A 25,032-nucleotide genomic window follows, 5' to 3' on the forward strand; every position below is an offset into this window, starting at 1 on the left:
GGGGGATATGTTAGTTAAGATTTGACTTACCAGTGTCCCATCCTCCACCGACTCCTCCGAGGCCCTCTGGATGCATGATGGTCAAGACTTGCTCCTCCCATGTTGTTAGTTGTGGGGGAGGAGGTAGGGGTCCGCCGCCAGTCCGCTAAACTGCGATGTTGTGCCTGGAGACCGTTGAACTCACCTTCCCCTGTAGGTCGTTCCACCTCTTCCTGATGTCCTCCCTATTTCTTGGGTGCTGTCCCACAGCGTTGACCCTGTCCACGATTCTGCGCCATAGCTCCATCTTCCTGGCTATGGATGTGTGCTGTACCTGTGAGCCAAATAGCTGTGGCTCTATCCATAGGATTTCCTCCACCATGACCCTCGGAAAAGCGGGGGTGTCTTTGGCGTGACATGGGGTGGTGTGTGTGATGTGTGGGGTGGTGTGAGTGTTGATGTGTGGGGCGGTGTGAGTGTTGATGTGTGTGGTGATGTGTAGTGGTGTGTGGTGTTTTGTGCGTGGATGCTGTGTGGGTGATGGTGTTGTGTACCTCTGTATGGTGGTGTTGTCTTGGCTGTGCTGTCTCTCTGGCCTTCGTCCGTGAATTGTGGTCATAGGGGTTTGTGGGTGATGTGGGTGTGTGTTTTATATTGTGTTGGGTGTGTGGGAGTGGTGTTTGTATGTGTATCAGGTGTGTGTATTTTGAATTGTCCAATGTGGTGGTGTTTTGGAGATGTGTGTGTATTTTGAGTGCGACAGTGTGTACCGCCAATGGAATACCGCGGTTGAAAGACCGCCGCGTGGATTCGTGGGTCGTAATAGCATGGGCGTGTTTCTGTTGGCGCGGAGGTGGAGGTTTTGTTTTCGCCAGTTTAACACTGACCTTTGGTGTGGCGGACTTGTGTGGGTGTCTGAATTTCGGCGGATTCCGAGATGTGTGTCATAATAGCTGTGGCGGAATACCGCCGCCGCCGCGGTGTATTGGCTGTCTTCTGCACGGCGGTAAGTGCCTTTTACCGCCAATGTTGTAATGACCCCCTCAGTCCCTACATCCTGAAGTTCTGTTGTCCTAATTCACAGACCTACTTCTTGTGGGATCCATATAACAGAGGAAGTTACTAATTTGTTTTGAACTTTTCTTGTACAGAAAGAAAAAGAGTGTATTCCTACATATAAAATTTACACATAAATATATGAAATGGATATGAATTGAGCAGTTGTATTTCTTTCAATGACTAAAGACAGTTTAAAGCCTACAATTTAAGTAACAGATTTTTAGGTATTGCTTATTAGACAGTATTAATTTACAGAGGGTTTAGAGCCCACTCGTTTATTACCAGTAGTTGCCTACATTGTCACTCACATTTGCTTGCTTCTGATTTGTTAACATGTAGTCCTTCTTTCCTCTTGTGGTTTTCTTTCTTTAGTGAAGCATGGGCACATTACTTGCGCCCTTCTACTGTCAGCTTTTTAGATAATACATATAAATATTATTTTTTTTGTTTAAGAGTTCCTCAAATCTATGCATCTTCTAACACATTCCCTTGCATCCTCTCTCCACTATACTCCAGTGTTCCTCGCTCTCGCTCCTGAGTATTTCTTCCACTGCCTCTTGCTTTCTCGGCCATGTGCTTTTCCCCGCCAGTTCAAAATTGTTCTTTTTCAATGGTTTGCTCCCTCTCTCTAGCGCTTCACTTTGCTCTCCCCTCATCTCATCCTTTCCCACCACCTCCTATGACCCTTGTGTAGCTCCGTCCCAGTGTTAATCCTTGTGCCTCTTAAGCCTTCCCAATTGTTTCCCTCTGTTTCGCTTCCTCCACAACCACTTTTAATAAATAAATGAAAACACTTGTGTTTTTTCTCTTTTGTTACAAACTCAATTTTGCCTGGTAACTAAAAAGAACAAGCACTCGCAATGCAATGGGTCTCACGTTTGCTCGAGTTAGAGCTTTTAGTCTTATAAACTGCTAACCAGACTTTTCTTACCACATAAACTGAAAATGAAAGTAAAACAGTTTCACATAGGCGAGCCAATGGCTGGAGCTCTTCAGCATTATCAAGGAACTCACCAACCCCGAATCCTGCTCAGCCGACCCCCCCGCTCGCAAGACCTCTGTGACTCCCTTACCACCTTTTTTCACCGCAAGATCACGGATATCCACAGCAGTTTCGCCCCCCTGATCCCCACAACCACCGCTGCCAACACCAACGCACCCAACCACACCAACCTCCTGAGTGCCTGGACCCACACCAACGATGAGGAAACCACCAAGACCATGAGCACCATCCACTCCGGTTCACCTGCCGAGCCCTGTCCTCACCATGTCTTCAATAAAGCCAGCCAAATCATCGATCCCCAGCTCCGTACCATCATCAACACCTCCTTCGAGACCGCCACCTTCCCGGAGAGCTGGAAACACGCAGAAGTCAATGCCCAAAAAACCCAAGGCCAACCCGAAGACCTCAAGAATTACCGACCCATCTCCCAACTCCCCTTCCCAGCCAAGGTCATCGAGAAGATAGTCAACAGCCAACTATCTCTCTTCCTGGAGGACAACAGTCGACTCAACATCTCCCAAACCGGCTTCCGCAAGAACCACAGCACCGAGATCGCTCTCATCGATGCCACCAACGACATCAGGATCATGCTCGACAAAGGTGAAACCGTGGCCCTCATCCTCCTTGACCTTTCGGCAGCCTTCGACACGTCTGTCACCACACACTACGCACAAACCTCTATGACGCTGGAATCCGCAGCAGGGCCCTGGACTTGATTACATCCCTCCTCTCCGGCAGAACTCAGAGAGTCCGCCTGTAGGAGGCTGGACTGGCTTGTAGTGAGTACCAAGGGGTACTTACACCTTGCACCAGGCCCAGGTATTGTGGTTCTTAAAATTCTGGACCCATGTAATTTACTTTGCCACAGCAGTACGATTTTAGTATCAAAAGACCGATAATGACTAGTACACTAAGCATGAGCATTTTCGCTCAATTCCAGCAGCGTTTTCACCTCGAAATCGCCATTTTCGTCCTGCACTCGTGGCTCCCATTTTACACACGGCAGCCATTTTTAAAAGTTGCCCTCACATAGGCTTATAATACAGTCAGATTTGATTCCAAGGACACGTACACCTTGATTGACTTTTCTCTGACCTGGGCAAGCTGGAACCATTGCCTCAGGCCAAACCTGTTTGGTCAGTCCCTATCCCAGTGGCCGAATCAGATAGCATCAAGGCACACCATGCCATAAAACCCTTATTATCGCTCACACACCCTGCCTAATCTTGCTCACACCTGCACCTGCTCTTTTCTTCTTCTTACTTTACGAGGGGGAGGTGCCTGTTTTTATTGGGGGTCCACACTTATCTGATGCAAAATACTAGGCCTTGCCGGGTAATTTATTATGGGTTGTATGACATGAAATATGAGGTTTCATCATGACACTGTTTTTTCCTTTGTAGTGAAAACATGTGAATGACCAACCAAAATGTCAAGAATGTTTGCCTGAAGCTTAAAAAACTGTATATAAGGAAACCTGACTTTGCATTGACACACAGGGGGTGATTCTAACTTCGGCGGGCGGCGGAGGCCGCCCGCCGAAGCTCCCCCACCAAAATACCGCTCCGCGGTCGAAAGACCGCTGAGGGTATTTTGGGATTTGCCCTGGGCTGGCGGGCGGCCGCCAAAAGGCCGCCCGCCAGCCCAGGGCAAATCAGCCTTCCCACGAGGACGCCGGCTCAGAATTGAGCCGGCGTAGTGGGAAGGTGCGACGGGTGCAGTGGCACCCGTCGCGTATTTCAGTGTCTGCATAGCAGACACTGAAATACTTTGTGGGGCCCTCTTACGGGGGCCCCGCGGCACCCCCTACCGCCATCCTGTTCCTGGCGGGAGTCCCGCCAGGAACAGGATGGCGGTAGGGGGTGTCAGAATCCGCTGCCATGGAGGATTCTGCTGGGCAGCGGGAAACCGGCGGGAGACCGCCGGTTTCCCGAATCTGACCGCGGCCGAACCGCCGCGGTCAGAATGCCCTGCGGGGCACCGCCGGTCTGTCGGCGGGGCTCCCGCCGACCCTGGCCCCGGCGGTCTCTGACCGCCGGGGTCAGAATGACCCCCACAGTCTCCTGAGAACATACAAACCGTGCTGTTGTACTTCTAGGACGCTTGTTACTTGGTTGCAGCCAATAAATTCGATCTTTGACTTCACCTAGAAGACTCTGAGTTTCTGTGGTCTGAATCAGGAAAGTACCCGAGGTCTTTGGGTGTACCCTGGCACCACTGGGTTACCGGATCAGTACCGGTTCTGAAAAACCCAGTACCTCAGTTGGCGCCCAACGTGGGGCGATACCAGCGGTACCGGTCCAAGCCTGAGGTCCGTGAGGAGCTTTGTGTGAAAATTCTGGAGGAAGGCCGCCACTTCATCGACCCCTGCATGTCGACGTGGTCCGAAAGTCTTTGCCGCGAGGTTCCCCGCTTCCCGACGGCTACGAAGGACTGTTGCCCTGGCTATCGCCCTGATTTGGACCCTTGATGTTTGGTAGAGCGAAACGATAAGACGAGTCTTCTGGTGACGTCATCGATATTTTCAGTTAAGTATAAGTGGAGTGTCTCCCAGTCCTTAGTTGGACACTTGGACTTGGTCAAAGACCGCCAGGGCGGAGGACCGCGGGAGCACCGCCGACAGGCCGGCGGTGCTCCAATGGGGATTCCGACCGCGGCGGTAAAGCCGCGGTCGGACCGGCACCACTGGCGGGCTCCCGCCAGTGTACCGCTGCCCCATTGAATCCTCCACGGCGGCGCAGCTTGCTGCACCGCCGCGGGGATTCCGACCCCCCCTACCGCCATCCAGATCCCGGCGGTCCGACCGCCGGGATCCGGATGGCGGTAGGGGGGGTCGCGGGGCCCCTGGGGGCCCCTGCAGTGCCCATGCCACTGGCATGGGCATTGCAGGGGCCCCCGTAAGAGGGCCCCCTACATGTATTTCACTGTCTGCTGCGCAGACAGTGAAATACGCGACGGGTGCAACTGCACCCGTCGCACAGCTTCCACTCCGCCGGCTCGATTCCGAGCCGGCTTCATCGTGGAAGCCTCTTTCCCGCTGGGCTGGCGGGCGGTCTGAAGGCGACCGCCCGCCAGCCCAGCGGGAAAGTCAGAATTACCGCCGCAGTCTTTCGACCGCGGAACGGTAACCTGACGGCGGGACTTTGGCGGGCGGCCTCCGCCGCCCGCCAAGGTCAGAATGAGGGCCTTGGTTTGGTCCTTAGTTGGACATTTGGTTTGGTATCCCTTCGGGATCACTTTGATTTGGAACTTGCAAGTACCAAAGCCGAAGGACTCGTGTATTCACGAGACTATCATAAACGATAATCCTTTGAAGTTTGAAGCTAGACTAGTGAGCGAAGATGCCTGGTCTTAGCAGACTTGGAAATTTGTTTTGTCTTGGTTGTGAAAGGGACTCCCGGTTGGAGGACTCATGTCCGGTTCCTCCGATTGGAACTCCAACCTATGAACTATATGTGGAGTACGGAGTAGGCCCCATCACATATAATGAAGTATGGATCCGTTACACCAGAAAAGATGGTGTTTTAAAATGGCCCCAAAATGGTAGCTTTGACACAGAAATCTTAGATAACCTCGAAGTTGGACTTTTTAAGAAGAAAGCCCGTCCGGCAATGTTTGATTCTTTCCGCTTATGGCGTAAGGAAGCCAAGCAAAAGGAAATTAAATTAGCTAAGAAAAATAAGAGAGAAAAATGTATTTCGATTATGCAAGCTGCTATACAGTTTAAAGATAACGAAGTAGAACAGTTGAATGAGCAGTTGCATAGGCGACATAAAATGACAGTAGATAAATGCTATCCAGTTTTGCCGCCTCTTCAGCAAGTTGCAGCAAAAGACTCTGAAAAAGATCCCCTAATGTCACATTTGCTAAGTTCGCCACCACCCTATGCGCAGAATGCCACGGCACCTCCGCAACCTCTAGTTGCACAACCAGTGGTTGCATTGCCTCCTGCTCCTCCACAGCACCCACCAGCTATTCTTCAGTTGGTTCCTATTCCTCCGGTGCAGCCTCCTCAAGGGCCACCGGCGTTGACATCTGCTCTGCCTTTACTTCCTACAACTTTGACTACTATAGCGACTACCACTCCTGGTATTGTATCTGACACTGCTTCTGTCTCTGCCTTGTCTCATTCTGTTTTTCCTCCTGTTCATTTGTCAACCTCTCCCTCTATCCGTCAGAGAATGACAAACACTGTGACTAGTCTTTTATCCCCTCTCTTTGGGTCATTAGCTACGACCCCAGTTTCAGAGCGTAAACAATTGCGTAGCCAATTGCCTGATGGTAGGGAGAAAGAGACACTGAATTATTTGGCGCATAAATGGGTTACTGAACCAGCGAGATATGAACTAGAGTCTGTTATAAATGTCTTCCATCAGTGGGAAGAACCGAAACAGAGATACGTCTTTGAGAAAATGTGTACTTTTCTTTCTGAGGATTTAGAGGAAAATGGTTTGGAGCCCAATCCGCCTAAGTTGTGTCGTTTACGGTTCGATTTTGCGACAGGTTTGATTGTGGGTTCAGATGTCGAGAAAGCAGTTGCGATGTTATTGTCGTTTAGGACTGAAGGTGTTTCCAGGTTATTGTTTAAATATGATTCTTCTGCTAAAAAGAAAGGGAAACAGTACCCCATGAGAGAAGTTCCCCCACAATGGAGGGAAGGGGACCCAAATGCTAATCCACCTGTCCTGCCTCATTTCCAGCGTGTATGGGTACACGTTCCATGGAAACGAGCTGAAGTTTTAGCCCTTAAGCAGACATTGCCTGATCCCCGTAAGAATCCTACAGGGTATTACAAGGAATTGTCACGGACTGCGGGGTCTTGCATTATGAATTTAGCTGACATAGACATGTTATTTGGGAATATTGTTCCACAGCCTTTATGGGGAAAGATTCGCCATACAGACCATGTTCAAGACTTAGGTGACACATGGGCTAATATTGCTGCTGCAGATGCCCGACAAATTGGTGGTGCTAAACCTGAGCCTTTAGTGACAGAGCTTCCTGGTAGGATTATTGATTACATGAAAACTATAATGCCTGCGATGCGTGTAAACTGGGATAAATTGTCTGCATGTAAGCAAAAGAAAGAAGAAACAGTATCAGATTTCTTCACCAGGTTTGAAGAAACGTTTGTGGACCACAGTGGTCAAGATATGAGCACGGAAGGTGGTCAACGTTTGTTCGTCGATAAATTTGTGCATAATCTGCTTCCTGAGTTGTGTAAAAAGTTAAAAGATTCAGAAAGTTCTTGGGCAGTTTCCTCTTCAGCGCAGATATTGGCTACTGCACAGTACTACGAAAATAGAGATAAAGATGAGAGAGATAGAGTAGAGAAGAAAACTAAAGAATTGAAAACGAAGGTTCTGTTACAACAAGCGTACCCGCCACGTGGTGGTCAAAATAGTGGTGCACAGAGTAACTATCAGAACAACTATAAGAATAACTATCAGCCCCAACCGTTTCAGAGAAACTCGCAAAGAGCCGAGTATGCTCAATCACGTATCCCAGTAGGTCCCAATCAGTGTTCATATTGCAAGGAAGAGGGTCATTTCAAGTATAGTTGCCCTGCTTTGCTACAGCGCGCAAATGGTACTTCTGGTTTAAGAGGTCGAGGTGTTCCACAAGCACCTAGAGGAAGAGGACGTGGATATGTTCCCCAGAGCACGCGCCCATTCCTCCCTCAAAACTCAATGAACAGATTTGATCAACAGGTTAATGCATCTGGTAGGACGGCTCAGTACTATACTGATGATTACTATACAGAGGATGAGCATTTGGACAGTAATGATTGCTAGGACAGCCATAGACAAAGAGAGGGAGTTGTTTCAGTTCCAGTAGATCAGAGTGGGCCTTATGTTAAGGTGATTGCATCAGGTGTGTCAGAACCTTTTCTGTTGGATACTGGTGCTACCAAGAGTTCTATAATGCACTCAAAACTCCCTGGCGCACCTTTGTCTGGCGAAACAAATATATCAGTAGGGTTTTCCGGCGCCCCAGTTAGAAATCCGATTTCCAACCCTATATCTCTTTCTGTTGGACCTTGTAAATTTGAAACACCCCTTGTTTTGACGACAGGTTGTGGCGAGAACTTGTTAGGATTAGATCTGTTAAAGAGATTGTATGCGACATTGTATTGCTCTCCTTCTGGAGTGCAACTCACATTGGGTAAGAAAGTGGTTTCACCAATGTATTTGTCAAAGGACAGATTTCCACCAGAATTTTCGTCTCTTCCTAATACTCTTTGGGCTACTGGACCTAATGATGTAGGTCTTTTGGAAATTCAGCCATATGTGATAACATTAAAAGCCAATGTTAAAATGCCACGTATTCCCCAATACAAGATCTCTAGTGAAGGGGAAAAAGCGTTGTTAGCAATTATTTGTGATCTGATTGAGAAGGATGTAATTGAAGAGACAAGAGGCAACGTTTGCAATAGTCCTGTTTTGCCTGTCTTGAAGCATACTGACCCTACTCAGCCACATGTTTATAGGTTTGTAATTGATCTTAGAGAGGTGAACAAAATAGTTGTGCCACAGTTTCCAGTCGTCCCCGATATCACTGCATTGTTGACAATGATTCCAGCTTCAGCCACTTGGTTTTCAGTGATAGACCTGAAAAATGCTTTCTTCAGCATCCCTATTGCAGAAGAGAGCAGGGACATTTTTGGCTTCAATTTGGGAGGACGAAGCTTCAGATTTAAGAGAGCTCCTCAAGGCTATTGTGAAAGTCCATCTATCTATAGTCGGGCTTTGAAAGCACAACTTGACACTCTTATGTTACCTGATGGCGCCACTCTCATTCAATATGTCGATGATTTGCTAGTTGCTGCAGATACTAAGGAGATCTGCAAAGAAGCAACATTGTCATTATTGCGTCATTTGTCTGATTTACACCACAAAGTGTCCCTTTCAAAGTTACAGTATTGTCAAAAAGAAGTGACCTATTTAGGTCACCTCTTTTCGAAGGAGGGAAGGCAACTGACCCAAGAGAGAATCAGGGCTGTTGCAGCAATGAGTGTGCCAAGAACACAGAGAGAAGTGCGTGCTTTCTTGGGTATTACATCATATTGCAGACAATGGATACCTAATTTTTCGTTAATAGCCAAACCCTTGGTGGCATTAACTTGTAAAGATACACCAAATCCCGTCCCATGGTCTGAAGATTGTCAGAAAAGTTTTGTCGAATTACGTGATGCATTATGTTCAGCTCCTGTGTTGGGTACCCCCAACTACAGCAAGCCTTTTACATTGTATGTCCATGAGAAAGAAGGTTGTGCGTTAGCAGTTTTGACACAACAGTTTGGAGACAGGGAGCGTCCATGCGCCTATTTCTTTTCAACCTTAGACCCAGTAGCTAAGGCACTACCAAGCTGCTTAAGAGCGGCAGCGGCAACTGCTGTTTCTATCCGACAGTCTGCTGGTTTAGTGATGAATAACACATTAATCGTAATGGTTCCACATGCAGTGGACACGTTGTTAAACAGAACCAAGACACAGCATTTAACTAGTGCTCGATTGTCAGGTTAGGAGTTGACATTGTTAGCAAGCCATGTACATATAAAAAGATGCACTACACTTAACCCAGCTACGTTATTGCCAATTGTGACGGAGTTAGATACTTCTGAACAACATGATTGTCTCCATAGAACAGAAGAAGAAACGAAAGGGAGAATAGACCTTCTGGACACTCCCCTTGCAAAGAGTGATGGTACTTTGTGGGTGGATGGTTCATGCTTTAAGCTCACGAATGGTGACACGACTGCGGCGTATGCTGTGACAACTTTGTGTATGATTGTTGAAGCTGCACGTATCCCACACAATTCAGCCCAAGCAGCTGAGTTAATAGCCCTAACAAGAGCATGTACAGTATCAAAAGGAATGAAAGTGACTATCTATACCGATAGCCAATATGCGTTTGGTGTGGCCCATAGTTTTGGGCATTTGTGGAAGGAACGTGGGTTCCTGACCTCGCATGGAACTAAAATACAGCATGGTCAGTTGGTAAATGAGCTCCTTGATTCACTTACTTTACCGTTGCAAGTTGCGATTGTGAAGTGTAGCGCACATAAAAAGGTGACTGATGATGTTGGTCGTGGGAATGCATTTGCTGACGAGGTCGCAAAAGAAACGGCAAGGAATGTGATGAGCCGAATGTATGTCGCGGGCCCTGCAAGATGGATTGGTGATTCGGAATGTGTGAAGACACGATAGAAAGCGTGAAATCGATTCAAGCTGAAGCCACAGAGAGAGAATTGAGTGTGTGGAGAGAAAGTACGGGTAAATTGGATGCGAATGGTTGTTGGGTCGAGTTGTCAGAACATCAAAGATGGTTGCTACCCGATGCGTATGTGCTTGCAGTAGTTACAATGGCTCATGGAATGGCTCACATCAGTGTGAAAGGGATTTGTAAGTTGTTGGCCCCAGTATGGCAAAATGCAGGAATTCCCAAGTGCGCAGAAAATGTGGTTAAACATTGCATGGTATGCCTGAAACACAACCCTGGTAGAGGAACCCCAACTCCAGCTGGTCATTTTGCACCTCCTACGTATCCGTTTGAGGTCTTGCAGCTAGATTTCATCCACATGGAGAGGTGCAACAACTTAAAATACGTACTCGTTGTTGTTTGTGCCTTTTCAAGATGGGTGGAAGCCTATCCCCTAAAAGACAATACTGCGCTATCGACAGCCAAAGCCCTTGTGAAAGAGTTCTTCCCTAGATTCGGAATGCCGAGAATGATCTGGAGTGACAATGGAAGTGAATTTGTGGGTCAAGTGATGAAGAAAGTATGCGAAGGGCTAGGCATAAACCAAAAGTTTCACGCTGCAAATCACCCCCAATCAGCTGGATTAGTGGAGTGCTATAATGGCACTCTAAAGCTAAAATTGGCCAAGATACAAGTGAGCTCTGGTCTTAAATGGCCTGACGCTCTACCCTTAGCACTCCTATCAACCAGAATGACTGTGCATTCACGAGTGAAACTTAGTCCTTATGAAATAGTCTTTGGCCGCCCGACCAATATATGGGGAGTGCCCAGGCCCAAGAAGTTTAGCGAGATAGAGCATCCTGTTTTGCTTGACTATCTGTATGAATTGACGGCTAAATTGCGTGTTTTACATCAACAGGTCCACAACACCCTGCCTCCGGTCTCTGAATCTCCAGGTCATCCCATTGAGCCTGGATCCTGGGTTTTAATAAAGAACTTTCAGCGAACCAAAAACGAGCAGCCCAGGTGGACCGGACCGCACCTCGTTCTTCTCTCCACAAGATCAGCTGTTCAAGTAGAAGGGAAGAAACACTGGATCCATGGGACCCATTGCAAAAGGGTACCCCTACCTCTGCCATATGACCGGTGGGTTCAGGAAGGTGTCGCCGACTCAGAGACTGAAACCGTGCCACGTTTTCTGCCTTTCAGCGATGCACGAATAAAAGGAACACTCACTGAGAAAGAAAGTGATGACATTTTACAATCAGCAATATCACCGTCAGTTCGATTAGACACTACAGAACCTGAACTCCTTTTTCAGGACCACACGATACCTGGGACTAACCGTTATAATCTACGACCAAGAATAAAGGACAAATAAAACAGTTTACTTTTCTTCCCTTTAGCAAAGTTCTCCAATATGGAAAATTATTTTTGAATGACTTTTTGATTTTTTTGTGTTTTTCGAACCTCCATCCGGGTTCAGATGTAGGATCGTGGCTGAAAAGACTTAGGGGGGTAGCCTGTGGACACAAGGTCTACAGGTCTGGTTTGTTCTAGGGCGGCCTGGAACATTCAGAACACTCCTAAGTGAAGTAAACCAACCGCCACGAACGGCAACGGTTAGAGGATGGAATCTTTCCAAAATGGAGATCATGTTGAAAGACTGAGTTTCAAGAAGAGAATATGTGAAACGATAACCAGGAAACGGTTTTTGCTGCTGTGCATTTTTATGTTATTTAGTATACTTATGTTTTTTATAGGATATGTTTTATTCTGTTTTAACGTGATATTGGTACCCACTACCTCGTCTACACCTCCTCCTTCCACTGTTTCCCCACATTCTTTTCAACTCCTCCCTAAACATGAATCTGCTAGGAGACTAGAGTTCATTAATAACTCCTTCATCCAGCTTTTGCACCAACACCAACTATTGATAAAAACAACTAACTGTTGGGTGTGTGGCCTTATGCCTCACACAGCAGATAAAGGTATCCCTTATCTGATCCTGCCTTTCAGCCACAATGGTTCCGTGTGGGCATTCAGAACGATATTCATCTATGCACACTACCCCCTACGTTTTGCGGAAGACAACCCTAAGAAAAATGCTTTAGTTAAAGGTCTCATAGACATGATGAAGGACAATATCTTCTACGAGACTATCCCCAGAGATGAGACAATAGCATATATAGGATGGAACATGACCGGATATGAAGCCACAATGAGTGAGAAACAGCAAGCTAAGATATCTTCCCTGATTTGGGTTGTACCCCATCAGGGTCACCTGTGTCTGCAAGGTACTGGCAAGAATCCCAGAGCTCAGATAGGGGAAAGCGTCTGCACTGAGACATATGTCTTCGCATCTCAGACCTCCCCTCCGCTCTTGGCAGCTAAGGGTACCTATTTCATCTGCCATGATAGAGCCTTTACATGGTTGCCCCCTGACTTTTCGGGCACATGCTTCGTTTCGTTCCTGTTGCCCCCTACCTACACAGCAGCGGCAGATTACCACAAGACAAGGATAGTTAGAGGCGTCTTCAGTGAAGAAGACACTGCAGGACAAGAATTTGGGGACTTCGTAAAGGGTTTTCTGCCGTTCTGGGGACAAATAGGTAACAGCAGGAGCATAAGGCAATTGATAAGAGTGGTTGAATCCACCGTGGCTGAAACCGCTGGTGCCCTTGGTAACTTGACTGCTGAGCTCCAGTCGGATCGTCTTATGACCCTTCAGAACAGGGTCGCATTAGATGTCATACTTGCAGACCGGGGTGGAGTATGTACATTGATCCAATCGAGTTGCTGTGTTTTTGACCCAGATAACGCTCCAACAGTATACCAGGCCATCTCCAAACTGCATAGAATTTCCGAATCTATTCATTTAGATAGAGGAGATTGGTCATTAATGGGATGGTTCTGGGAACTGATATCAGCATGGGGATGGAAGATACTGATGGTCATTGGGATGATCTTGGCCATTCTTTTCCTGTTCTGTCTATGCGTGCAGTGTGCTCCTGCGATATGTGGCCTCTGTGTTACATCATGCATAAGTAAACCTGCACCAAGAGACAAGCTAAATACTAGGATGATGTTACAGCAACATCTCAACGACTTTAGAAACATAGACCTGGACTCTGATTAGCATGAGAATAGGTTTATTGCCTATGTAAGGGCAAAAGGAGGGTTTGTGGTTCTAAAAATTCTGGACCCATGTAATTTACTTTGCCACAGCAGTACGATTTTAGTATCAAAAGACCGATAATGACTAGTACACTAAGCATGAGCATTTTCGCTCAATTCCGGCAGCGTTTTCACCTCGAAATCGCCATTTTCGTCCTGCACTCGTGGCTCCCATTTTACACACGGCAGCCATTTTAAAAAGTTGCCCTCACATAGGCTTATAATACAGTCAGATTTGATTCCAAGGACACGTACACCTTGATTGACTTTTCTCTGACCTGGGCAAGCTGGAACCATTGCCTCAGGCCAAACCTGTTTGGTCAGTCCCTCTCCCAGTGGCCGAATCAGATAGCATCAAGGCACACCATGCCATAAAACCCTTATTATCGCTCACACACCCTGCCTAATCTTGCTCACACCTGCACCTGCTCTTTTCTTCTTCTTACTTTACGAGGGGGAGGTGCCCGTTTTTATTGGGGGTCCACACTTATCTGATGTAAAATACTAGGCCTTGCCGGGTAATTTATTATGGGTTGTATGACATGAAATATGAGGTTTCATCATGACACTGTTTTTTCCTTTGTATTGAAAACATGTGAATGACCAACCAAAATGTCAAGAATGTTTGCCTGAAGCTTAAAAAACTGTATATAAGGAAACCTGACTTTGCATTGACACACAGGCTCCTGAGAACATACAAACCGTGCTGTTGTACTTCTAGGACGCTTGTTACTTGGTTGCAGCCAATAAATACGATCTTTGACTTCACCTAGAAGACTCTGAGTTTCTGTGGTCTGAATCAGGAAAGTACCCGAGGTCTTTGGGTGTACCCTGGCACCACTGAGTTACCGGATCAGTACCGGTTCTGAAAAACCCAGTACCTCAGTATCCCTTATTAGTGTATAGGGTGTCTAGCAGCTTAGGCTGATAGATAATGGTAGCTTAGCAGAGCAGCTTAGGCTGAACTAGGAGACGAGTGAAGCTCCTACAGTACCACTAGTGTCATATGCACAATATCATAAGAAAACACAATACACAGATATACTAAAAATAAAGGTACTTTATTTTTATGACAATATGCCAAAGTATCTCAGTGAGTACCCTCAGTATGAGGATAGCAAATATACACAAGATATATGTACACAATACCAAAAATATGCAGTATAGTATTAGAAAACAGTGCAAACAATGTATAGTTACAATAGGATGCAATGGGGACACATAGGGATAGGGGCAACACAAACCATATACTCCAAAAGTGGAATGCGAACCACGAATGGACCCCAAACCTATGTGACCTTGTAGAGGGTCGCTGGGACTGTAAGAAAACAGTGAGGGTTAGAAAAATAGTCCACCCCAAGACCCTGAAAAGTGAGTGCAAAGTGCACTAAAGTTCCCCAAAGAGAACAGAAGTCGTGATAGGGGAATTCTGCAGGAAAGACACAAACCAGCAATGCAACAACGATGGATTTCCAGACGAGGGTACCTGTGGAAAGAGGGCACCAAGTCCAAAAGTCACGACCAAGTCGAGAGTGGGCAGATGCCCAGGAAATGCCAGCTGTGGGTGCAAAGAAGCTGCTACTGGACAGTAGAAGCTGAGGATTCTGCAGGAACGACAAGGGCTAGAAACTTCCCCTTTGGAAGATGGATGTGCCATGCCATGGAGAATTGTGCAGAAGTGTTTTCCTGAAGAAAGACTGCAAACAAGCCTTGCTAGCTGCAAGTCGTGCGGTTAGGCTTTTTGGATGCTGCTGTGGCTCAGGAGGGACCAGGATGTCGCCAATTGTGTCAGGGAACAGAGGGGGCACCCAGCAAGACAAGGAGCCCTCTCAGAAGCAGGCAGCACCCGCAGAAGTGCCAGAACAGGCACTACAAAGAGGAGTGAAACAGTGCTCACCCGAAGTTACACAAAGGAGTCCCACGTCGCCGGAGGACAACTCAGGAGATCGTGCAATGCAGGTTAGAGTGCTGTGGACCCAGGCTTGGCTGTGCACAAAGGATTTCTGCCGGAAGTGCACAGAGGCCGGAGTAGCTGCAAAAGTCACGGTTCCCAGCAATGCAGTCTGGCATGGGGAGGCAAGGGCTTACCTCCACCAAACTTGGACTGAAGAGTCACTGGACTGTGTGAGTCACTTGGACAGAGTTGCTGGATTCAAGGGACCTCGCTCGTTGTGCTGAGAGGAGACCCAGGGGACCGGTGATGCAGTTCTTTGGTGCCTGCGGTTGCAGGGGGACGATTCCGTCGACCCACAGGAGATTTCTTCGGAGCTTCTAGTGCAGAGAGGAGGCAGACTACCCCCACAGCATGTAACACCAGGAAAGCAGTTGAGAAGGCGGCAGGATCAGCGTTAGAGAGTTGCAGTAGTCGTCTTCGCTACTTTGTTGCAGTTTTGCACGCTTCCAGCGCGGTCAGCAGTCAATTCCTTGGCAGAAGGTGAAGAGAGAGATGCAGAGGAACTCTGATGAGTTCTTGCATTCGTTATCTAAGGAAATCCCCAAAGCAGAGACCCTAAATAGCCAGAAAAGAGGGTTTGGCTACTTAGGAGAGAAGATAGGCTAGCAACACCTTAAGGAGCCTATCAGAAGGAGTCTCTGATGTCACCTGCTGGCCCTGCCCACTCAGAGCAGTCCAGTGTGCCAGCAGCACCTCTGTTTCCAAGATGGCAGAGGTCTGGAGCACACTGGAGGAGCTCTGGGCACCTCTTAGGGGAAGTGCAGGTCAGGGGAGTGGTCACTCCCCTTTCCTTTGTCCAGTTTCGCGCCAGAGCAGGGCTGAGGGGTCCCTGAACCAGTGTAGACTGGCTTATGCAGAAATGGGCACCATGTGTGCCCATGAAAGCATTTCCAGAGGCTGGGGGAGGCTACTCCTCCCCTGCCTTCACACCATTTTCCAAAGGGAGAGGGTGTAACACCCTCTCTCTGAGGAAGTCCTTTGTTCTGCCTTCCTGGGCCAAGCCTGGCTGGACCCCAGGAGGGCAGAAACCTGTCTGAGGGGTTGGCAGCAGCAGCAGCTGCAGTGAAACCCCTGAAAAGGCAGTTTGGCAGTACCCGGGTCTGTGCTACAGACCCGTGGGATCATGGGATTGTGCCAACAATGCCAGGATGGCATAGAGGGGGCAATTCCATGATCATAGACATGTTACATGGCCATATTCGGAGTTACCATTGTGAAGCTACACATAGGTAGTGACCTATATGTAGTGCACGCGTGTAATGGTGTCACCGCACTCACAAAGTCCGGGGAATTGGCCCTGAACAATGTGGGCACCTTGGCTAGTGCCAGGGTGCCCACACACTAAGTAACTTAGCACCCAACCTTTACCAGGTAAAGGTTAGACATATAGGTGACTTATAAGTTACTTAAGTGCAGTGGTAAATGGCTGTGAAAAAACGTGGACGTTACTTCACTCAGGCTGCAGTGGCAGGCCTGTGTAAGAATTGTCAGAGCTCCCTATGGGTGGCAAAAGAAATGCTGCAGCCCATAGGGATCTCCTGGAACCCCAATACCCTGGGTACCTCAGTACCATACACTAGGGAATTATAAGGGTGTTCCAGAATGCCAATGTAAATTGGTGAAATTGGTCACTAGCCTGTTAGTGACAATTTGTAAAGAGAGAGCATAACCACTGAGGTTCTGGTTAGAAGAGCCTCAGTGAGACAGTTAGGCATCACACAGGGAACACATACCTATAGGTGACAAACTTATGAGCACTGGGGTCCTGACTAGCAGGGTCCCCGTGACACATAACAAACATACTGAAAACATAGGGTTTTCACTATGAGCACTGGGCCCTGGCTAGCAGGATCCCAGTGAGACAGTGAAAACACCCTGACATACACTCACAAACAGGCCAAAAGTGGGGGTAACAAGGCTGGAAAGAGGCTACTTTCTCACACCGCCTCCCTCCGTTCCTGTCAAAAGCCACCAAGACCATCTGCGGAGTACCCCAATGATTCTCTCTCAGCCCCACCCTTTTCAACGTCTACATGGCGCTGCTCGCCAACATCGTCTGATCCCACGGCCTTAACATCGTCTCCTATGCGGATGACACACAACTGATCCTCTCACTCACGAAGGACCCCACCACCGCCAAGACCAACCTCCACAATGGACTTTATGCTATCGCCAACTGGATGGAGGCAAGCCGCCTCAAACTGAACTCGGATAAGACTGAGATCGTCATCTTCGACTCCAACAAATCAGCATGGGATGACTCCTGGTGGCCCGCCACTCTAGGAGCTGCTCCAACTCCCACCACCCACGCAGGCAAACTCGGCTTCATATTGGACTCATCGCTCACTATGAACCAGCAAGTCAACACCATCTCATCCTCATGTTTTAACACCCTGCGCATGCTTCTCAAGACCTTCAGATGGATCCCCATTAAAACCAGAAGAACGGTCACCCACGCCCTCATTAGCAGTAGACTGGACTACGGCAACCTGTTCTACATGGGAACAACGGCCAAGCTCCAGAGAAAACTTCAGCACATTCAGAACACCTCAGCACGACTCATCCTTAACCTCCCTCGCCACGAACACATCTCAGCCCACCTCAGAGACTGCCACTGGCTACCCGTCAACAAAAGGATCATCTTCAAACTCCTGCTCCACGCTCACAAGGCTCTCCAAGACTCTGGCCCTGCCTACCTCAACGAGCATCTCAATTTCTACGTCCCAACACGCCAGCTCCACTCCGCCAACCTTGCCCTCGCCACCGTCCCCCGCATTCACCGTACCACAGCCGGCGGCAGATCCTTCTCCCACCTCGCTTCCAAGACCTGGAACTCCCTCCCCGTCAACCTACGTCTGACCCAGGACCTTCTGACATTCAGGAAGCGTCTCAAGACCTGGCTTTTCGAGCAGTAGCAACCTCCCCCCCCAGCGCCTTGAGACCCTACCAGGTGAGTAGCAGGCTTAACAAATGATTGATTGATTGATTGATTAAACTGCTAACCGGACTTTTCTTGCCACATAAACTGAAAATGAAAAATAAAACAGTTTCACATAAGCGAGCCGACGGCCGCAATGAGCGCGAAGCAGACACACAAAAGGAAACAGAAGTTTGCTTGCAGTCAAAAGTATTGGCTAAAGTGCAATTATCCATGTAACCAGCAAAATTGTAAGTATCCATGTAACCGGCAAAAGTGCAATTATCTATGTAATAGGGTCGATGTCATGCAAAGCACACGCTACTGCCCAGCGAGATTGCGCTGCCTACGAAAAAAAAAAAAAAATGAGTCCAGAAACCACACAGAAAACATGGAACCTCACATGTTTTCTGTAGTTGGCCGGTGCGCTCGAGAAGGGCTAAATACCGGAAAAGGCGTGACGTACGCATGCTTTTCACTAATGAAATCAAACACATTTTAAAAGGCAAGCCTATGAACCAACCAAACTGGTGGGCGTGGGCGTGGTTAAAATCCCACAGAGAGATTACAACAGGGACAGAGCGCTTTGCCGTGGTCACTTCTTGAAAGCTTTCATTTTTGTTTTCTTTAGAATATTTAGCCATGCTGTCACTATAAAGCATTGGAATAGCATTTGCGAGACCTATTGGCTTCTGTCAATGCTTGTTAAATGCACGTATAGCCTACCACAGTGGTAGATACTTTGTTGCAGGGCCACATGTCCACAGGCTAATCTGAATGTGAATCTTTTCAGAAGACACACGGACCTCATAGGCCAGGCTTTTCAAAGATCAGTCTGAGTGATTCTATCTAGAAACAGGGCACATTATAGAGGGTTGTGGACCAGGAGGGTAAATCAATTGTTTGCTCTCTGCTGGCTGGGTCTTGGACAAGTGAGGCTTATGCATAAAGTAATAACAGTTGACATTTGTTATGGCCTTATTATCTTGCTCTGACCTAATAAAATAAAGTGACTAGGCACAATTTGACTATTAATGCAAATTAAAGGTAAGTTTGTAATGGATTGTAGTTTCAAATTTGGGGCATCCTGCATCTATGCAGAGTTCTAGTAAATGTGTGTCCTTCCTCTGCCCTGAAGTTGTCATCTTGCACTTGTGCATGGTGCATTCCTGGCTTGAAAGAAACAAGGAGGAAATGCCTTTTTAGCCAGGCTCAGTGCAAACACATATGAAATGATGGATTGATACCCAGTCCTCTGCACACTTAACTTAGTATATATACCCTTTATGAAAATGAACAGTGCAAGCACTTTCCACTCCATTGTCGAAGAGCGTCACAGCTAAAAATGCATATACTTAGACGGTACAGAAAGCAATCACATCCAGCCAAAAAATCAGGACTCATAGAACCGAATATAAAGAACCAGGCCCTAAAACATTGGACCAATTAAGAAAAGTAACTTCAGTGCCAGAAAATAGGATATATTTGTTGAGCTATACATAGATCAAGGTTTGATAACATGTAGCTCAGTAAAATGCACAAAAATGTTAAAAGACACATTACATGCCCAAATCCAGATATACTGTTTCCATCCTCTCACTGTGTACAAAAAGAAATACAATGTACTGGGACACACACTGTCTTGGGTCAAAAGCACCAGTGTCATGCAATACCAACTTCTTTTTGTAGTGGTTGTCTATGAACAGTTCAAAAATGTGTGTTTCATGCATCATTTGAAAACAAAATACAAGAAACGTCCCAATTTAGAAACCATGAGTAGATTTTAATAAATAAAATGGCATCAAAGCAACAAAAATCCAATAAGTAGAACCAGAGATATGGATTCCTAAAGTTTGAATTAAAAATAGTGTCAAAAAGCACAAAGCACTAACCACGATTATCTGGTCCCACTATACCAGGTCAAAGTAAAAAGCTAAGGTTTTTCAAGCACCATTTCTTTCAGATTGGGGCAGGAGGAATACAGGAGGAATACAGCCTAACACTAGCCAAGGGGCCAGGACCTCTAGGACACCACTTGGTGGTTAGGAATCACTCCAAAAGAGACCAGTAGCAGGATGAAGGTCCAGTTGGAGCTGGTCAGCTGGGCAGCTATAAGGGGTGAGGCCCCTGGATTTATGTTGTGTCTCTATAGCTCAAACAGAAGGTCAGCCAAATTAATCTTTCAGTCACTCTTGACACCGGGGTTGAAGGCAAGCAGTCCTTTTTTTGATTCTTCACAGATACAGGAGTGTTCTGAAGAGAGGTCTTTTAGGTTCTCCTTTATGCCCAGTCCCAGCCTGTGGGTGGGGGGGAAAGCCTTTGTTTAACCCCCTAAACCAGGTCTGGTCATTTCCTCTGCCCCCCCTGGGTTTAGTGCCAGTGTGACTAAAGAGGCAAAGTGGAGGCAGGCCTAGGTGTGAGATTCATCTACCAGTGACAAGTCAGGCATCTTTTCAACCACAAGAGGCTCTGGATACTGCCCCCAGGCCGTCTTGTCAACGATGGAGTCCCTTTCCCCACTCTCACTGTATGCAAGCAATACACTTGTTAATACAGGCAGGGAAACTGGCAGGAGTCTGATGACTGCTGGACTCTGATGGGAAAGCCTTTTGGTTTTAGGCAGGAAAATGACAACTTTCTAAAAGTGCAATTTCTAAAATAGTAACATAAAATCTGACTTGGTCATTGGTTTGGATTTTACAAGAGTTGTACTATACCATTTTCCAATCTACTCCCAGCCAAACTGAATTTACCACTCATTTAAGGTAATAGTGTAAAGCAGTGTTAATCTCTCAGAGACAGCCTTGCCACAGTGTAATTACTTTGTAGCATGTTCACTGCCAGGACATGTAAAACTTAAAAATATACATGTCTTGCTTTGTAAATTCCATGCGGCTTTCCCTAATGGCCTATCTTAGGGGATGTATAAGTATAAAAAAAGGAAGGTTTAGGCCTGATGCAAGGTGTGTTTTGCCAGATCGAAATGGCAGTCTTAAAACTGCACACCCAGACTGCAGTGGCAGGCCTGGAGATGTTTTACAGTGCTACTCTAGTGGGAAGCACAATGAGTGCCACAGCCCACTAGTAGCATTTATTTTACAGGCCTTGGATGCAGACATGACTATATATTAGCGACTCATAGGTAAATTAAATGTCATGATTAGGGAAATCCAACGTTAACATGTTTGAAAAGGAGAGCACAGGCTCTTTACCACTGTGTAGCAGGGGTAAAGTGAGCAACGTCCCATGGACAACAAAAATGAGTTCACTAAATAAAGGCAAAACATCCGGGGTGGTCCTACCGAAAGGGCACATTTCCAACAGTGCCCATTTTCAAAGACCTAGAGCTATAACTCCAAACCATAGGAGGTACTATGGAACTAAAGGGCTGCAAATGCAGGCATGGGGCTCATATTCCCTATCACGATTGTTGATATGGTTGCTTGATTTATTGCACCTGCTCTTACTGTCCTTTTAAAGGAAACCGAAAAGTAAACATCATCTGTGTGTTTGACACACATCAACTGCCCATAGTGCATCCGGACTAACTTGTTTTGATTGTGAGGTGCTACCGTTGCAGCTGTTGTTGTTTAGTGGGTATTCGGTGTCCACTTGCCCAGGTCTTCCTGATAGTCCACCCCTGGAAAATACAAATACAAATGGTTCGTCATGGATGCCTTGGCCGGCTTCGTGTTCTTCGACATAATGGTGGATTTGAAGAGCGACATTTACAACTACATTGAAAGGACTCTTCCTCCTAAAGTATCAATATCCACTACAGTTGTCATATACAGTGCATATGTGAACGTTCGGTCCTACAAGTCGAGCAAGCTCTGGTATTTAAAATGTGGCCTATTTCCATACAGATGTTGCCTCCTTTTCTTCCAGTTGTGAGCACCCAGGTTTCGCTTGTCCGCCATCACTTCAGTATCTTAAATGGGTCGGATCAGGAAGTCACATTGGAGAGTTACTTAAAACACTAACCCTAAAAAGGAGGATACACATGAAACGTAAGTAAATGCTATTCGTTACCGAAATTGCTCTGTATAACCAAGAGTAGGGATTTTTGAAAGGTAGCAGACAATGGCCTTTCTATATTTGGTACTCTCCCAGTATTTCATTTTCCCTAGGTTGATAACATCACAGCCTTTCTTTTTGCTAATTAAGGGGTGATGTGGTGAATGTGTTACTCTATTACAAATATGACGGATATCCAGTCCGCTATATTACAAGTGCTATTGCATATAATCAGGGCCACTGGAATTATGCGGCAGCAGAGGGCCAAATTATGCAGCAGGGTTGGAAAAATTATGTGCGAAGAAAAGGCAAATCATGCAGCATCATGTTGCGCACTTTCTAATAGTATTACTACATTATTTCATCATTTTTATACTTGGTAACACTGTCTGGGCATTGGTTGAACCTCATCAGTACTAGTTTAACACTCAAATATAGCAATAAGCAACAGAAATGTGACCAGTCCAGCTTTGAAAAAGCTTTTCCACCATGCGGCAATACGTTACTGCATTTTTAGTAACTTTTGAACCGTATGAACTAGAAACATTTTTTTTTTGTTAAAATCAGCAGATTATGCTGCAGATGATCAATTATGTGGCAAATCTACAATTATGTGAAAATCGACACAGCTGCACAGTTGCATAATTCCAGTGGCCCAGCATTTAATGCACTTATAATACGGAGGACGGGATAGCATTGACATTTCTGTTGGGGCAAACCGTTCTTTGAACTCTAAATCAGTCCCTAATTTGTAAAATAATGTAAAATTTAGTCAATGATATGTTAAATAAAATGTTTCTGTCGTATGGCAAAAGTTAAGGTATATTGGGCAGGCACTTTTGACTCGTACATTTGACTGCACACACTGGGTGGATGAAAAAGGCATAGTGGGAAGGCATCATGCACCTCTATGCAGCAGGCACATTGGATTAAGAAACTATCAGGCCAGCTGGCAACTATCTAGCAATATGGGTAAAGCGCTGTATTTGCTTTCTGGTGGCCAAAGGAAGCTGTGAACGCTTTTATATGAATGTGGGTTCTGGCAGTGTGGCACGGGGGTAAGAGCACAGTTACATTCTGATTCTGAAGCCATGTGGTGTGTCAAGAGGAGGAGCTGGTTCCTCGAGCTGTGGACTATCCTTTTAGAATTTGAAGCATGGGAAAATGACAAAATTATAAATTTGCATGTTATTGCATGTGGTTAAAGTTTTATAGATAGTAGGGTGCATATTTAGGAGCCCCTAAAGCCACCGGAGCATAACTTTTTGTGACGCTCCCGTGGTGCTATGCCCTGAGCTTTATTTACAAGGTGGCGTTAAGCCACTTTTTGTGGCTGAATGCCACCTTTTAAATACAGCCACTTCACAGAAAGCACTTTGCTTGAAAGGGGTGTGCAATGGGTGTTGCTGTGGACGTGGCACAGGAACACCCATTGCATTTTGAGTTTTTGTAAACCTGAGGTGGCGCCAAAATCTAACGCCGCCTCAGAGATGTCGCTAGAGTGGCACAATGAGGATAAATGCTTTAATTTCTCCTTTTTTGCTCTTTCTTTGTGTGCTGCATATTGCAGTGCACATAGAAAGAGCAAATCGCCATTTAAGATATTTTTTGTGCAGGAAGGTTTTCCTTCCTGCACAAAAAAAATCTCCCCCTCAGCGCAGCAATCCTTGCACTACATTGCAAGGGTGGCGGCCTTGGTGCATGACAGCAAATTTAGCACTGGTGCAGGGGGAAACACAGCGGTGCGCCATATTCAATTAAATATGCTGCATCCCTGCGTTGTGAAAATTACGGTGCACGGTGCTGCCAAATTTGGCGCAGCGCTGAGCACCGTCATTTTCCATTAAATCTGGCCCTAAATGTTTTGCATTAACATGGCAAGAACACATCGATGTGTTGATGTTGTTAGTTGAAAGAAATTATGTTTATTCATGTTTGGATTGATTGTAGGTAATATAGGCCGTAATTTCAAAACGTCTAACATTCGAAATTGTTGTCGAATGTGATGTTATTTCCCTCGTGGAGAAATGTTTCCTTTTCTTGTAATTGCTGTGGAATGCAGTTTGGTGTGAACCATGAGAACTGATTGAATATTGAACTGTCCAAATGTTTCACCTGACTGGACAGTTGCCCTGAGAGCTGCTTGTAGTTATGTTAAATGTTAGCATTTTTGTAGGGATATAGGTAAATTAACGAGTACTCTCTCAAAGAGAAGCAGGTTTGTTTTGGAAATTCTTTTTACTCATTTGGAGACAACCCCAACCTGAATTGGTTCTTATATATACGACTTAGATTTATTTTGATTTGCATACTATATGATGTATGTGCTTTCTGATTAATTGCTGATGCTAACCTGATTTTTGCATTTTGTAAAACATTGATTTTAATAAACCTTCATGGATTAATGTTAAAAAAATATATATTTTTGGGGAGCTTTATGTGCTTCATATAATGCACTGATTAGTTGACCAGATCCAGGTGCGGAGCGCCAACATCCTTAAGGGATTAAGACCATTCCTGGTCGACCGACAGTGCGATATGGTCTTCTCATTGCCAAACAGAAAAGTGCTAATACATACAGGGCCAGATTTTTTTGTTATTTATCTTCAAGCACAAAACTCTGATTTACTTAACTTCAAGTGTCCTTTGGCATTCTCATGCTTTTTGAAAAAAAAATCTATCTGCTAAAAATCGGAGACAGGGTTTTGCATCAAAAATTAACAT

Source organism: Pleurodeles waltl, chromosome 1_1, assembly GCF_031143425.1.
Source record: "Pleurodeles waltl isolate 20211129_DDA chromosome 1_1, aPleWal1.hap1.20221129, whole genome shotgun sequence".
Classification (NCBI taxonomy): domain Eukaryota; kingdom Metazoa; phylum Chordata; class Amphibia; order Caudata; family Salamandridae; genus Pleurodeles; species Pleurodeles waltl.